The 13,767-nt window shown below is 42.3% G+C and overlaps 1 protein-coding gene and 1 long non-coding RNA gene across 3 annotated transcripts in view; one reads left to right on the top strand and one right to left on the bottom strand.

Annotated features, from left to right (window-relative positions):
* Positions 1-2,690: 2,690 nt before the first annotated feature.
* Positions 2,691-3,198, bottom strand: LOC116183571 (uncharacterized). The gene is made up of 2 exons (XR_004148210.2): positions 3,078-3,198; positions 2,691-2,832 (listed from the first exon to the last, which is right to left on the bottom strand). It is a non-coding gene; the product is annotated as an uncharacterized LOC116183571 (long non-coding RNA).
* Positions 3,199-3,521: 323 nt separating this feature from the next.
* Positions 3,522-13,767, top strand: part of FRYL (FRY like transcription coactivator) — a 159,528-nt gene continuing 149,282 nt past the window's right edge. The window contains exon 1 of one of the 2 annotated variants that reach the window (XM_077782834.1): positions 3,522-3,657. The gene's annotated coding sequence lies outside the window, so the exon portion shown is untranslated. Of the gene's footprint in view, positions 3,705-13,767 lie in introns of both variants that reach the window. The other variant, XM_077782833.1, reaches the window with a different exon arrangement.

Below are 13,767 nucleotides of genomic sequence, written 5' to 3'. Positions count from 1 at the left end.
GGCTTAGAACTTCAGTTGTAGAGCCATACATGAAATAGATTGTAGGGCATATCTACATCCTTGGGACTTCATTCTCTGTACTCAAGACCTGTTTTTGGAGTTCATTCATTGAAATAAATGTTAACAAGGACACCCTTTCTGACCCTCTGGTCTTTTTTTTACAGCTTCCTTTATAATCATGCTATCTTTCATGTAACTAAGAGAACTTCAGTTTACAATTGGTGATTGCATCACCAAGTCCTTCTGATAAACATGAAATGTTGTTCTCTTGCAAGGCTTAAGGCTAGATATTTAACCCGTTTCTTGAATACTGTTTTCTCTAGTTTCTGCTTTAACAGGTGCCATTATGCAATATGCCAATTTTTGTTTACAAATCTATGCACTAGAGTATTTTTTAAGGTAAAAACTCTCAGGGATCTTGAACTGTTTGTTTTACCAATAGGCACAATGGTGCTTTGACACTTCAGCAGATGTTTTATCGTTGCTGTTTTGTATTGTTTTAAACACAAAAATAATAGATTATTTGTAATATCATAAAGTTATATATTTTTAGGCCACTTTATGAGTCAAAATTATTTTTAGAAGTATTACAACTCACGTATCTATGCCTCTTAAACTTTTTCTCCTTTATGACTTAGTATTATGCAAGAATGAAGAATATATTTGAGATTCAAAATACTGTAATAAAAAACTTCATAATTAACCTTTAGAAATTGGAATTTATTTCTTGTGAAGGAGATGCCTCGAAAGAAAAATGAAAACTTTAAAATCACGAGATTCTTTTAAAACGAGCTGATTACTTAGGTTAACAAGTCGGAAAGTGTGAAAATCACATGGTTTCTAATAGCAGTACTTTGCAAAGCAAAGTGGTGAATATTCAGAACTCTTGAAGATGGAACTCCAAGAATTATTAGGGTGAGCTCTGTGCAGTCTGTCAAGTGGTTTAAAAGTTTCTGTTTTTGCTAAATTTTTTTCATTCCCTTGTTAACAGTCAGTGAGAGGTTTTATATAACTCCACTGCAAAACAAAGAGGTGGCCTAACAAGTTTTACAATGCTGTATAAGACATAACTGAAACTATTAGATATATGAAATAGTTGTAGTAAACGCTGATCTGGTAAGGAAACTCTCTAAAACAAGTACTGGAAGTGTATGTACTCAATTACAAAGAACAATGTGAATGGTGATTTTTTTTTTTGTTGGTTTTTTTTTTTTTTGCTTGGTGTACTGGACAATACAGTAAAATGCAACAGCTGAGAGATTCTGGTGGCTGCCAAGAGTTAACAGGACTGTATTTGGAAAAATATCTCCCTAATGAGGAAATAACAGTGCCTCATACCAAAAAAAAAAAAAAAAAATCATTGTTGTAACTACTGCAACTGGTGGCAAACAAAGAATCAGTTATTTGCCTGAAGCATTATGGCACATCAGCAAGAACCAAGAGTGGGTGTCTTTGAGGAGCTGATAGTCAAAGCCTCAATTAGTAAGGACTTTACCTGTATAGATAATGATTTCCATTAATATTAACTGGTACTGTAATGTATTTTGAAAATTATTTTACATGTTAGCTGATCCTTAGAGCTATTTTGTAAAGTTGGCATGTAAAGGAGCATTTGGGTTCTGAAAGTGATTGTACATCCTGTGAAGTTCAGGTGCTCAGGGTTAAATACCAGTGATCTGATTTTCATTGGTGGTGAGGTTCTGCTGCTTTTATCTGTTATCTGCATTTATTGGGAAGATCACTGTGGCCCTAACTCAGAATAACTTCAAAATCAGAAGCAACTTGTGACATACTTTGTTCAATCAATTGTGTGAAATGATGCACAACACCAGTAGCAATGAATCCTTTTTGTCCTGTTAGGTGCTCTATCACCCATGCTTGGACTGTAGTACAATTGTAAAAAGTACTCCACAAAATTCTTAGATATACAGGGAAGACTTAAGCTCAGCTACCAGGATACCTTTTTCTTCCTCTCCTGCTTTCTTTTCCTACTGGTTTCTGCAAGTTGATGTACATCATGTGTCTTAAGGGTATGCAGCACATGGACACAAGTAGTTGAGCATGGAGGGGCTTTTACTGCAAATAAACTATAATTGTACCAAGTGTGGTACAGAACTTTGAACTTCTAATAGAAAATTTTACAACTGTTGTGCTGGTGCATTTGTTCTTTGTACTTTTCCCTCAGTTCCACTTTTCTTGGCAATGCTTATTATAATACAGTACTTGAATGACAGGCTTATGTTTGACAGTGGGAAAATGTTGACTTCAGGATTCTTTCTAATAATGTTTTGCAAATCTTGTGTTATTTTGTCACACTTGACATGTATTTATTTTTCTTTCTTTCCCCCCACCCCGTTGTTGGTTTTTTTTTTTTTTTTTTTTAAAGCCTGGACGCTTTGAGGCACTTTAACAAAAAATATAGTTACTTTTTAACCTGTTAAAATGTTAATGTTGGTACTGTTGTGTTAACATTGGCTCCCTGATCTTTGCATTTTTTAGAAATACATTGTTATTTCCAACCACCAGACTTGTTGTATTAGTGAAATCCCGGCTAGTCCCAGTATCGGCTCAGTTTTCTGAGGATGATAATAATAATTATCTTACTACTCCGACTCACTGTTAGTGCGTTGCGATAAACCTTGGAGCCTGGCGCCTGCGGAGCTACATGAAATCAAAGCGAATATCCAATAGCCAGAGCAGTGCAAGTGCTTTATATGCCACGCCGGGGTGGCGGCAGCTTGCCCTGCCCTGCCCCGCAGGCTTCCTGGGAGCCAGGCTGCTTCTGCGAGGGAAGCCCGCCGATTCGTCTTGGAAGAACAACGCCAGTAATTCCTGGCAAAAAAAAAAAAAAAAATTCAATTGTGCAGCTGGCCGAGACACAAGTATTTGCCCTTATTCGCTGGGGGGAAGGGCGGATTTTCCGACCGCTTCCTGCGGGCGAGAGGAGCGCGCTGACGGCACGGGCCCGGCGCGGCGGGACCTCTGCGGGGCCGCACCGCCTCAGCAGCCAGGACACTTCCTTGATGTTTCCCAGCGACGCCGCTGCGTGCCCAGAAAGCCGTTTGATTCCCGGCTACCTTGATGACACCGGCCTTCCTAACGGCGGCGATCGGTCCTGCTCTGTCCGGGGGCGCGGAGACATGCTGGGCCGCCCTGCCCGCCGGCCCGGCCCGGCGCGGGGCTGCGCGGAGCCGGGCCGGAGCGCTGCCCGGGCGGCCCGAGGGGAGCGGCGCCCGGAGCGCTGCGGGGGCGGGACCAGCCGCCGCCCCGGCCTATCACAGCCACGGGAAGCGGGAGGGGGTCGGGGGCATCGCCAATCGGGGCTCGGCTCGCCCCTCGCTGCGTCGCGATTGGCCGCGGTGCGGAGGGGCGGTGCCTCGAGGGCGGGCCGGACGCTGAGGAGCCAACGGGGAGGGAGCGCGGGGGCGGGGCCCTGTGAGTGCCGCGCGCCTGCCCCAGTGAGCGCCGGGGCCGGGCGGGGCCGCGCGTGCCAATGGGGCGGCGGGGGGGGCGGGAGCGCCGCGCCGGGACGTCGGGGTGCTGGAGGGGAGAGGCGGCGTCGGGATAAAGCCGGCGGGGGATGCCGGTGGCGTGCGTTGCTCGCTGGGTCCCACCAGGCTCGCTCTGAAGTGTCGGGGGGACCGCAGCCGCGCTGAGGTAGGCGGCGGCGCCCAGGGCTGCGGCAGCTTCTACCGGCGGGAGAGGTGAGGCGGCGGCGCAGCCGGGATCCGGTCGTGGCTGATCGGAGAGAGGAGGCGCCTTGCCCCGACGGGAAGGGAGCCCGCGGGTTGTGCTGTGCGGCCCCGGCACTGGCTCGGCCCCGGTCCTCGCCGCTTTGTTTACGGTGGGGAGGGGAGGGACGGTGGGAAGGGCAGCGTGTGGCCGGGCGGCCCTGCCCGCCGTCGCCGCGGGGGCATGAGTAGGGCGGAGACGGGGCAGGGGTCGGCGGTGCTGCGTGCGCCTGGCCGCCCCGCCCGAGCTCCGGACCTTTTGCCCCGGGGAGACGGCGCCTCCCCCGATCCCCGCCGCGGCCCGCGCTCTGTCTCCTTCCGCCCCTTCCTCCGCGGCCCCACCCGTGCGTGCCCAGCCTTCTCAGCCCGCGGCCCCGGAGCCTCCGGGGTAGGAGCGGCTCCCGCACAGCCCCGCGGGCCGAGCGTGCAGCGGCGGCCGTCGCTGGGCTCCTCCCGCCCCACGCCCGCACCCGTCCGGCCGGCTCCGGCCGCCCCCCGGGACAGCGGGGCCGCGCAGCCGCCGGGCAGCCGCCGCCGCAGGGGATGGCGGGGCTGGGAGCGGGCCGGGCCGGCCGGGAATGGCGGGACGGAACGGGGAGGGTGGCACGGAGCCGGGCTTTGTTCCCGGCCCCGCCCCGCCTGGGGGTGCCCGGGGGCTCCGGCGGAGAAAGCGAGTCCCGGCGCCTGGTGCGGAGGGCGGCGCGGGCGAGCAGCGACGCCCCCGGCCGCCCGTGCCGCCCTCCGCGCAGCTGGCCCGCTCCCCCGCCTGCGGGTGAAACTTGGGAGACTTGAGCGGCGAACGAGGAGACGTGTGTGCGCGCAGTGTGCTGCGCCTCGCTGGTGGAGTCGCTCTGAGGTGATTTTAGGACCAAGTTTGGCTTCCGCAGTTTTTGCAGCCTCAGACAGGCGTGCTTGTATGGCTGTAAGTGTTGTAGGGGCTTGATTAGTTTTCTCCTCACCACTTTCATGTGTATATTTCTAGTATTTTGATAATGTGATAATTTTTCTTACTCAGTAGGCAGTTCAGACTGTGTCTTGACCAGAAATCACTGTGTGATGATCAGGGTAGATCTAGCTAAAGCATCCCATGGATCAGAAAGAAAACATAAAAAAAAACTCCCTGAAAACTCAACAAATCTAAAATATTTTGGTGGTCACTCATACTGAGGAGTTGCAACAGCAATTTGCTAATACGATCTTCAGGAATAGTAAGACAATCTGGACATGAGGCAGCAAGAGTATAACCTGGACTTCCTTCAGAATTACAAATCTCAAATGGACATTAGGAAAGAAATATACTAAACCAGAAAACTAATTCTTTCCTCGTTTGTGCATTGCGTATCTCCATGCTGCAGACTTCATGGAGTATATAGAGTACTTTGAGAAAGGTGATTTGCTGATTGAGGGTTGAGCAAAGACTGAAATTTTCTGTCGTTTCTTAAGAAGTATTTCCTCACAATGTCATTTCCTCAGTAGGCTGTTTCAGTTGCTTTGCTTCTGTGGTGTTACTGTCATGCTGAGGATATGTGCCAAATACTTCAGAATCTTTGTGGAAGATCACACACCAAGTGCTGTAAAACCACGCTGATTCTTATCTTGTGACACTATCTCAGGAAGGAAACAAACCTCTCCGTAAAAATTGTGTTGCAGGTTTAGTAAGTCACGTATTTAAAGATGAGAACAACATTTTCAGTGTCAAAAGCTTCCTTTATCTGTGGTTTGTAGAGGTCCTTAGTGGTACTTGATGGTGGTTGTTTCCAGTAGACAGCCGACTTCCCTGGGTAAATTGCTGCTGTGAATGACTCCTTATTTATATTCCAAAACTGATCTGGTTAAAGTCTGTGCTGACTTCTCATGAAGTGGTTTCCTTGGAGTAGAGTGGTGGTATGTTACTTTGGGATGTTGTAGAAAATTGTTGCTGAGCTTCATTTCGAAAGAAAAATTGTTTAGTTCTTATGTGAGGTTAGTTAAGGTAAAGTTGGAAAATTCAACTGATTCTATTTCTGTTTGACTGGCTTGAGTGAACCAAAGCATGGCGATAACTGGTTTTTGTGTAATACCATAATACTTTTAAGAGGGGAAGTTTTAGGTTGTAGAGGCTAAGGCAAAAAGTAGAACTGTTCATTTTTCATGTTACCGAATTAACACTTTGCAGTCGTCCTGCTAGGCTTCAACAGCTCAAGAGTGGTTTTATTTCCACTCATGTGTTTATTTCACTGTGAATGCTTGTCTTTCTAATTTGGGGTGATAAAATTAATTGGTATGCTGAAAGTTCTTGCTAATACAGTTGAGATCTTGCTGTCTGTATTTACTTTTTCTAAGAACTTAAGAAGATTATAATTCCCTTCAGTGGCTATGCATCAAGGAAAACAGCTTGGAAAACAGTGTGTTCTGCATGAGGCAGGAGTTGCCTATTTTACATCTAGCTTTGTATTTAAGGGGGTTTTGTTTTCACCATCTTGCCAGGTGAAGACTACTTCATTATTGCATAAAGGATCAAAGGATAAGTTTAATTTTTTTTTGTCTGAACTTCTTAAGACATGTGAAGGCAAACTTTTCGCTTCAGTGGACTTGCATAATACAGAACATGTCACAAAACAGCTCCTTGTAGCTTAGAGTGCCATGATTTTTTTTAGCAGTTTTTGCCTTCATTTAAGCCTTAGTTGGAAAGAAGCTATAGGTATTGTGCAGATAATGTCAGAGGAAGGAGCTATATGCACATGTGGGCTATGTGAATTACTGTGAGAAAAATGAGGATGATATTTCAGGGTTTGTGACCCAGTACCTGTGGTTACTGGCCTGCCTTACCATTAGAAAATGCGATGTAGCTTATCCTCAGTGTGGGGGCAGCTGGCCTTGCACACAGCCTGGCTGTGGTTTGCTGCTTTGTGCAGCTTCTGCATGCTCACACCCAAACAACTTTTGGCCCTCAGGACTCTTATATCTATAATAATCCTCCCAGGAATCACAGCGGGCTGGAGAAGTGTTGCAATGTTAGAAGGTTTTAGAATTCAGCATTATTCTTGTCTGGTCTTGCTCTAAATCCTGATGAACTCCTGTAATAGATGCTAGCCAGACTGACTCAGTTAAGGTTGCTTCTGCCTTTCTGTATTCAACTAAAGGCACAATTATTTCTGGTGTTTAGCTTGCTTATCCTCAGTGCTCGACAGTCAATTGTATGAGTATCTGTGTACTGCCATATAGCTCTGTCTCTTCTAAGACTTCTGTTGTCCTCCCTTTCCTTCCTTCCCCTCCCCCAAATCTATTATAATCCTAATTCCTTCTGACATGAACACCTCCCAGGAAGAATGACTGAATACAGTCTCAAACAGCAAGTGTCCAATATCATCACTGGGAGATATCAAAAAGGAAAAAAAAAAAAAATCCCCTTCAGCTAGTTGAACAACAGTGTTTGCTCTGGACATGGCTTCAGTTTTGAGGAGTTTTTGTATTTATCCCTAGTTTTTCCTAGTGATTTATGTTTACATGCAAAAATATAGGAGGAACAAGTATTAAAAACAAAATCAAACTTCTAAAGTTGAGTTTGAGGTTCTCTGAAATGTCTAAATATTTGATCTGGTGCAAGGACCTGGTGCCCTGACATCATTGCTATAAACTTTGGTTTGTTCTTTACATGGGCATTCTTGCCCTTGTCACCAGAAGCAACATGAATTGTTTTTCATGGTTAGTGACAATAGTCAAAGCTGAGCAGCGTGGAATTTGCACAGAGCTTGGTATAGAAGGACCTTTCTTCCGTCATTCCAGCTGCTATTTTGGCAGCTGGTCCATACAGGTGTAAGAGAACTTTACTTTTCAAGAGCTGGGGCTGGCCTAGCCTGAAATAGCTGCAGACAGCTTGGGACTATTGATGTGCCACTTGAGTGGTGCAGGTGGTCACTTCGGAATTAATGTGGTGACCTATTTTCTTCTTATTCCCTGTATTCCAGAAAATGGAAGAAGACTCCTGGCTTGGACCTTTTCCTCCCCTCTCTTGTTAGATTTTTTTTAAGTGAAGTTACATGAGATAGTCATAATAATAAAATAAGATTTGTGTACTTTGTCAGCTAGCTGTTGGAAGGTTACTTCAAAACTAAGTAACTGATACTTGGGTAGTATTTGCAGTTGTATGTTAAAGCAGTTTGGCAGTGTCAGTTGCCAACATTATTTTTCATCTTAGGTAGCAATTTTTCTTTTTAATGTTTGTTTCCCCTTACCTTGAGTGTGTTTATCTAGAGAGTAATGCTGTAATTTTGCTAAACCAGATAAACCAGACTCTCTCTTGTTTGGGTGAGACTTCACCTTATCATACTAAAATGCTGTAATTGCCTCCTTCATATATTAATTAGTCATTTTAACATGCATTGGCCAGACTTCTATAAAGTATTCCAAGGATGGTTGCAGTGAGACACAATAAAGGCTTTTTAATACTCTGGTGGGTGTATCTTGCTAGTAAACCTTAGGGATCCTGTTTTCTTTCCATAGGCCTGTCAAGGTTTCTCTCTCTCTTCATAAACTGCAGCTTATAACAAAAAAATATTACTGCTCAAGTATGTTACCTTAAGGGGGAAGAGAATCTGTAGGTTAAATGCAACAGTCCTTGGGCCTACTATAGTTTGGGTCTCAGTGGGCATGATGTTAGTCATATTTGTGCAGAGAGTATTCAAGGAGCACAAAGATGCCCCAGCAGTGTGCAAGTAAGCAAGGGAGAAGAGCACAAAATAAAGTGGTGTGTGCTAAAAAGATCCTTGTGAGGTTATGGGTAAGACCTGCCTTGCCATATGCAATCCTATTTGCTTAGCGTTTCACAGACTTCCTGCTGTTGAACTTTCACTGCTGGTTTTTGTAGTAGTCTCAAGGACAATAATTGTGTAGGTTCTACCAGACCCATGCAGTTAAGTTTGTTTAGAGTAACTGAATATAATGTTGGATGTGTTTATGAAATAAGAGCTGGAGAGAGCATAAAAACTACAAATAGAGATAGTTTTGTTGTACTGATCCAGAAGATAAGGCTCTAGTAATTCAATGTGGGAGACTGTTAAAAGAGATTAATTAAATTTCTTTCAAAGTGAAGGAATATCTATACCATAAGGCTTGGGAATGATCTGATAAAATGAGACCTCAGGAATTTGCATTTGAAGTTGATATTGCAAAGAGTGACTTTCTTTCTCTGTTGGTGTTGTCCAGATTTGCAAAATAAAGAAGCATCTTCTTTTGTAAATACCTGTCCTAAAGAGGACTTGGAATTAAGAGTAGACCTGGAAAAAGGCTGATTCTTTTTAAAGGCATCAGCATGGGAGATAGCTGAAGTGTTCCTAGCAATTTTTATCTGTCTTTCATGAGAGTAATCCTTATCAACACTTCTGCTCTTGTGATAAATCAGAAAGAACTGCTGGGGTTCTGCCCGTGGCAGCTGGACATATTGACATTGACAGAATTTTCATGATTTTTAATTGAACTAATCTAATCTGCCAGTAATGCTGATTATGTTAAAAAACTTGCTGTAAGCAAAAATACTTATATTTCTACCTCTGTAGACATCATCCAAAACCAATGTCATTCAAAAAGCTGAAGAATTACTGCCCAGTGCACTGTGACTGCTGACTGGCCTGTTTATTCCCTGGGATAGGGTGATGAGTAGTCACTGGTCCTATGATGGCTGTTGGTGTGACTTGGGGCTCCTGGATACCCCACATCAGCTCGTAAAGAGAAGGGAGTTGCAAATTAGTGCTCTTATTCTTTGCAGGAGTAGCAGCATGTGTAGGTCTCCTGGACATCTTCACTTGGATATGTCAAATCTGGTACTCTTTTTCTTGACACAGAAATCATGGGGATCTTACCCCATTCCCTTTGTTTCTTCAGTTTAGACCCTACCGCTGCCACCATATTTGAAATTACTTTGGTGGTAGATGTTGCATGTAAAACTGGGAATTGGAGCTGTCTTTTCAGATGGAGTTGATACATGTGTTTGTGTGTATATGTATTTACATGCACCTACCTGCAGAATTGATAGGTGAATAGCTGGGAATGGTGAGAGTGGTGGATAGTAAGTGTGGGAACAGAAAAACTGGGTAAACAGAAGTACAAAAGAAGTAGAAGAAGCTTTTGGTGCAGGAAACTGAAAGTTTTTACCTACAAATTTCTTTAACGCTTTTGTATAGTTCTGGGCTTTTGCTGTATTAGGGGAAAAATGAACCTTATTTCAAAGTGTTTATGACTGCTTCTCTTCCTGTAAGTCATGATCAGGCTATGATATTATGGTCTGTAATTCAAAATCTGTTAACAAACCATCAGCACAGATTGTACTTGTATTTTTATGGTGCTGAGGTGTACAACTCATTTGATCTGGCTGGAAACCCAACCTTATATCTCCTGAGAGAGTATCTAAAGAAGGTATTGCATAGTGTATTCCATGTTATGCCATAGTGTGAGTTACTGTTCTCTTGTCTTGCCTTTTTAAATTAAGAATAAATAGTTCAATTTTCAAGTTATGTCCTAGTCTCCATAATTTGAAAGTAGCTTTTATTGTATGTTTATATCAAACCATATCTACTATATAAAACTCTTATATAACTTAGGTAGTTTAAGGGCATAAAATCTTTGTGACTGTAGCCCAGTGGCTCAAATGTTCCAAGTTGAGGAACTGACATATGTTAGCGATGCAAGGCATTCTGAATTTTGCAGGTGGCTGTTTGAAAACTACTATGTGATTATTATGGGAAGCCTAAAATGCAGTAGAAAGAGAAATCACTAGGACTTTCATAATGTTTTGTACCTAGAAACAAGAAGAATAATTCAGCTACTTTAGTATTTGTTATTGCTATGCTGGAGAATGCAGACTGGCCTCATTTGAGATTTTTTTTTAAGTGAAAAAGCAAGTTCATATCTCACTCTGTGTAAATATAGACTCTATAAACTCTACAGTTTAAGAAAAAAGAATGAGTTGAGATGGTCTGCAGGTACAACAAAGTCCCCATTCTGATCACTGTAGTTCAGAAGCAGTTAGCATTACTGCTTTCTATGCAGTATTTGTATTCTACTTCGAGAGGCCAGATATAATTGCACTAGATTGGGATATATCAATTGAAATGTTTTTCTGCAACTGCTTGAGTAGCTAAGAAAGCTGCTAACTGATGTTATACTTGCTATATTATACATTATTGATGTTCTACTTCTTTATTGTTTGATCAGCATATTGGAAGAACTACAGGTGTTTTATATACAGGACCTTAGTTTAACCTTTGCTGGAGATGCTTTGAGGGGAGGAAGTGGAGAAAGCAGTTTCCTGCTTTGTTCGAGGGAGTAAAGTGGTGAGGTTTTTTTTTTTGTGTGGGTGGGGTGGTGTTATTTATTTATTTAATTCATATAGACCTTGGTACTGACTGTGTGTAAAGTTCATGTTGGTTCCTCCTAATGTTATATCATAACTAAGAAAAATTGCCATAGTTTTCTTTGTATAGATACAGTAACAGAACTGGTCAGTGTTTTATAGTTTTTGTCACTTTTTTAAAAAGAGAATACATTTTGAGCCTTAGCAGTCTGTTAAGAGAAGGAGCAATCAAAGGGCATTAGCACCTTGGAAACGTATAACTGCATCACTGGTTTCTGAAGGCAGCGAGTTCCTTGGGCACTAGTAAAGACAATTATTCTAAAGAGAATAATCTGAGAAACTGAAAAGGTCTTAGATCTAGATGGAAATATCCATTCTGCTGTGGTAAAAACACAGTCTGAGTTTTGGCATACTCCTAATACTTTGAAATGAGACTCCAAAAGATATAACGTTATGGTAAAGAGTCAAAGAACAGGCAGGGTTTGTGGCCCTGGCCCATTGGATATGATTTAGCATTCACTTACTTAGCCCCTTGTCATGATAACCAAGGAAAAGAGAATTAAAATAACTAATTTTAAGTTTATCATGGTCAAATTATTACATATTTAGTACCAAGCCCTCAAATTTATCTTGCAAATTCTTTGCTACAAATGGGAGTATTTTCAATTGAACTTTATCAGTTTGTAAATGGAGAGCTATTTATAATTCTTGGAAGAAGAAAGTAAAAAACATGTAGTTCTCAGGTGCAGGTAGTTGACTCTATTCCTAAATTTTGTTATGACTGAGATAGGCACTTTTTTCTTCTTGTCCCATGAATCCTTTTAGGTGATTTTGACATGCCTTTTAAGTGTTCTCTCATTTCCACATCAGTTATGTAAAAGCTGAACCTACATTAATTTCATGCCAATGATCTATGCATCTTCCAGTTGCAATATTTGTATTTAATGAACTTCTCCCTGCCCAAGCCCCCCAAAGGCTTGTTTTTTTTAGTTAGTGACCCCGTGTCTCTCCTGTTTATGAATTTTGTGGTTCCTCACAGTTAATTGATCAGCAGCCACCCAGCCTTGCTGGTTGTGTGGATTGTGGAGTGGAAAAAGACCTGGTTTTCAGTAAGGAGATGGTTGATGAAATTGGGAGAGTATTGCATGACTACTGTGTTCTTGACAGCATTTTGTAACACTCAGTTTATCATGTACCATTTTTAGTTTGTAGTGCTGATTGTTGTTATACACTATTAATATTCTTAAAGCTCTTACAGGAAGCAAAAGAACAAAGTTGTTACTAAAAATCTTCTGTTGATACACAGTGTGCCAAGCATCTGTAAGGAAATTGAGTAGATTTGAGAATAAGGAGCCTGGGAAACTTGATTCCTCCTTTTTATTCTTATGACATCCAATTTTCTGAGGTAATTAGCTTAAAGGTGGTTTCTGTAATATTCAGGTGCTCTCAAGCTATTCTTTTCTCTGTTTCTGATGTCAGTCACCAATATTATACTTGGAAGGACAGCAAGCCATAAGCTCAGTATAGTCTAGTTGCAGAGGAAAAGGTTGGGACAACAAAGGAACTGGTCAGGCACTGGAAATCTTTCAACCTTCTGGTATCATTTTCCCATGCTGTAGTGGAAAAAAATGTGTAATTGGCCTGTAACAGGGAAGTCTTGTATATAGTCAATATGTTGTATAATAAATCTAGTTTATAGTTAACAATGTTGTTTTCTTCCTTCTACCTCCTGTTTGAGGGGTGGTGTAAGTTGACAAGAGGACCAGAGCTCACCAGGGGTGGTGTGTTATCTTAGGAGTGCTTGTGACAGCAGGTTACTTAGCTCTAGAAAGTGCTGAAGTTATAGGTCAGGCACAGATTTGGGTGACCATAGTACCATTGGGTAAATGTTTGCCCCTAAACTTCAAGCTTCTTGTAATTTTTCAAATGATGTCATAAAAACTGATATAGTTCATCTCTGCCTTTATTCTACCTGTGTAAAAGCAAATAGTTTATTGAAGCCTGTTTAGAGTTTGTCGTGTGGAAACACCACTTCTAGCAGATGGCTAAAACTATTAATATTTCTTTTTTTCTTTCTTTTGAAGTATCATCTTATTAAATCTTTTGGGCCAGTAATTGGGAAGAAGGCTCTAATTTAGTGTATTGTGTGTATCTTCTTAAATGAAGTTGCTGATACTTGGATTTCCAGCAACATTTGTATTAATCCCCATCCCTGAAGGTTTTGGAAGTGATCTGCTATACTACCTCTCCTACACTTAGCAATGTGTGCTGAATTGGAGCATGTTAATTGCTGCTCAGAAGTTAAAGTCGAGTTCCATTTTGCATAGTAGTCAACATTATAGCAGCTACTCTGTAAATATAATACAACAGCCTGAAAATAATGCTCTGTGAACTCCTCTCCTTCCAAAGAAAAAGTTCATGTAAATTAGAAGTTACATGTGCTGTTACTTGATCAGATTTGAAGTTGACTGAATTTTTAGTTGCATTTTCCAATTCAGGTTGTTAGAGGAGTTCTGAATTCTTTTAGATATGAAAACTTAGAGGTAGCATCAGTTTTCTTTGTACTATTTTTTGAACCTTATGATAGCAAATCTTTTGTATTTTCAACTTTATTATGTTTCTTTTTTTCATGTTCTGCGTCTTAACTTTTTATAAATCTTCCATAGGAGCGAACCCCAAACACTAAAACTACACCTGTGTGATACCTTT

The sequence above is a fragment of the Lonchura striata genome, chromosome 4 (genome assembly GCF_046129695.1).
Source record: "Lonchura striata isolate bLonStr1 chromosome 4, bLonStr1.mat, whole genome shotgun sequence".
In the NCBI taxonomy this organism is placed as follows: domain Eukaryota; kingdom Metazoa; phylum Chordata; class Aves; order Passeriformes; family Estrildidae; genus Lonchura; species Lonchura striata.
This window is presented reverse-complemented; position numbering and strand designations above follow the sequence as displayed.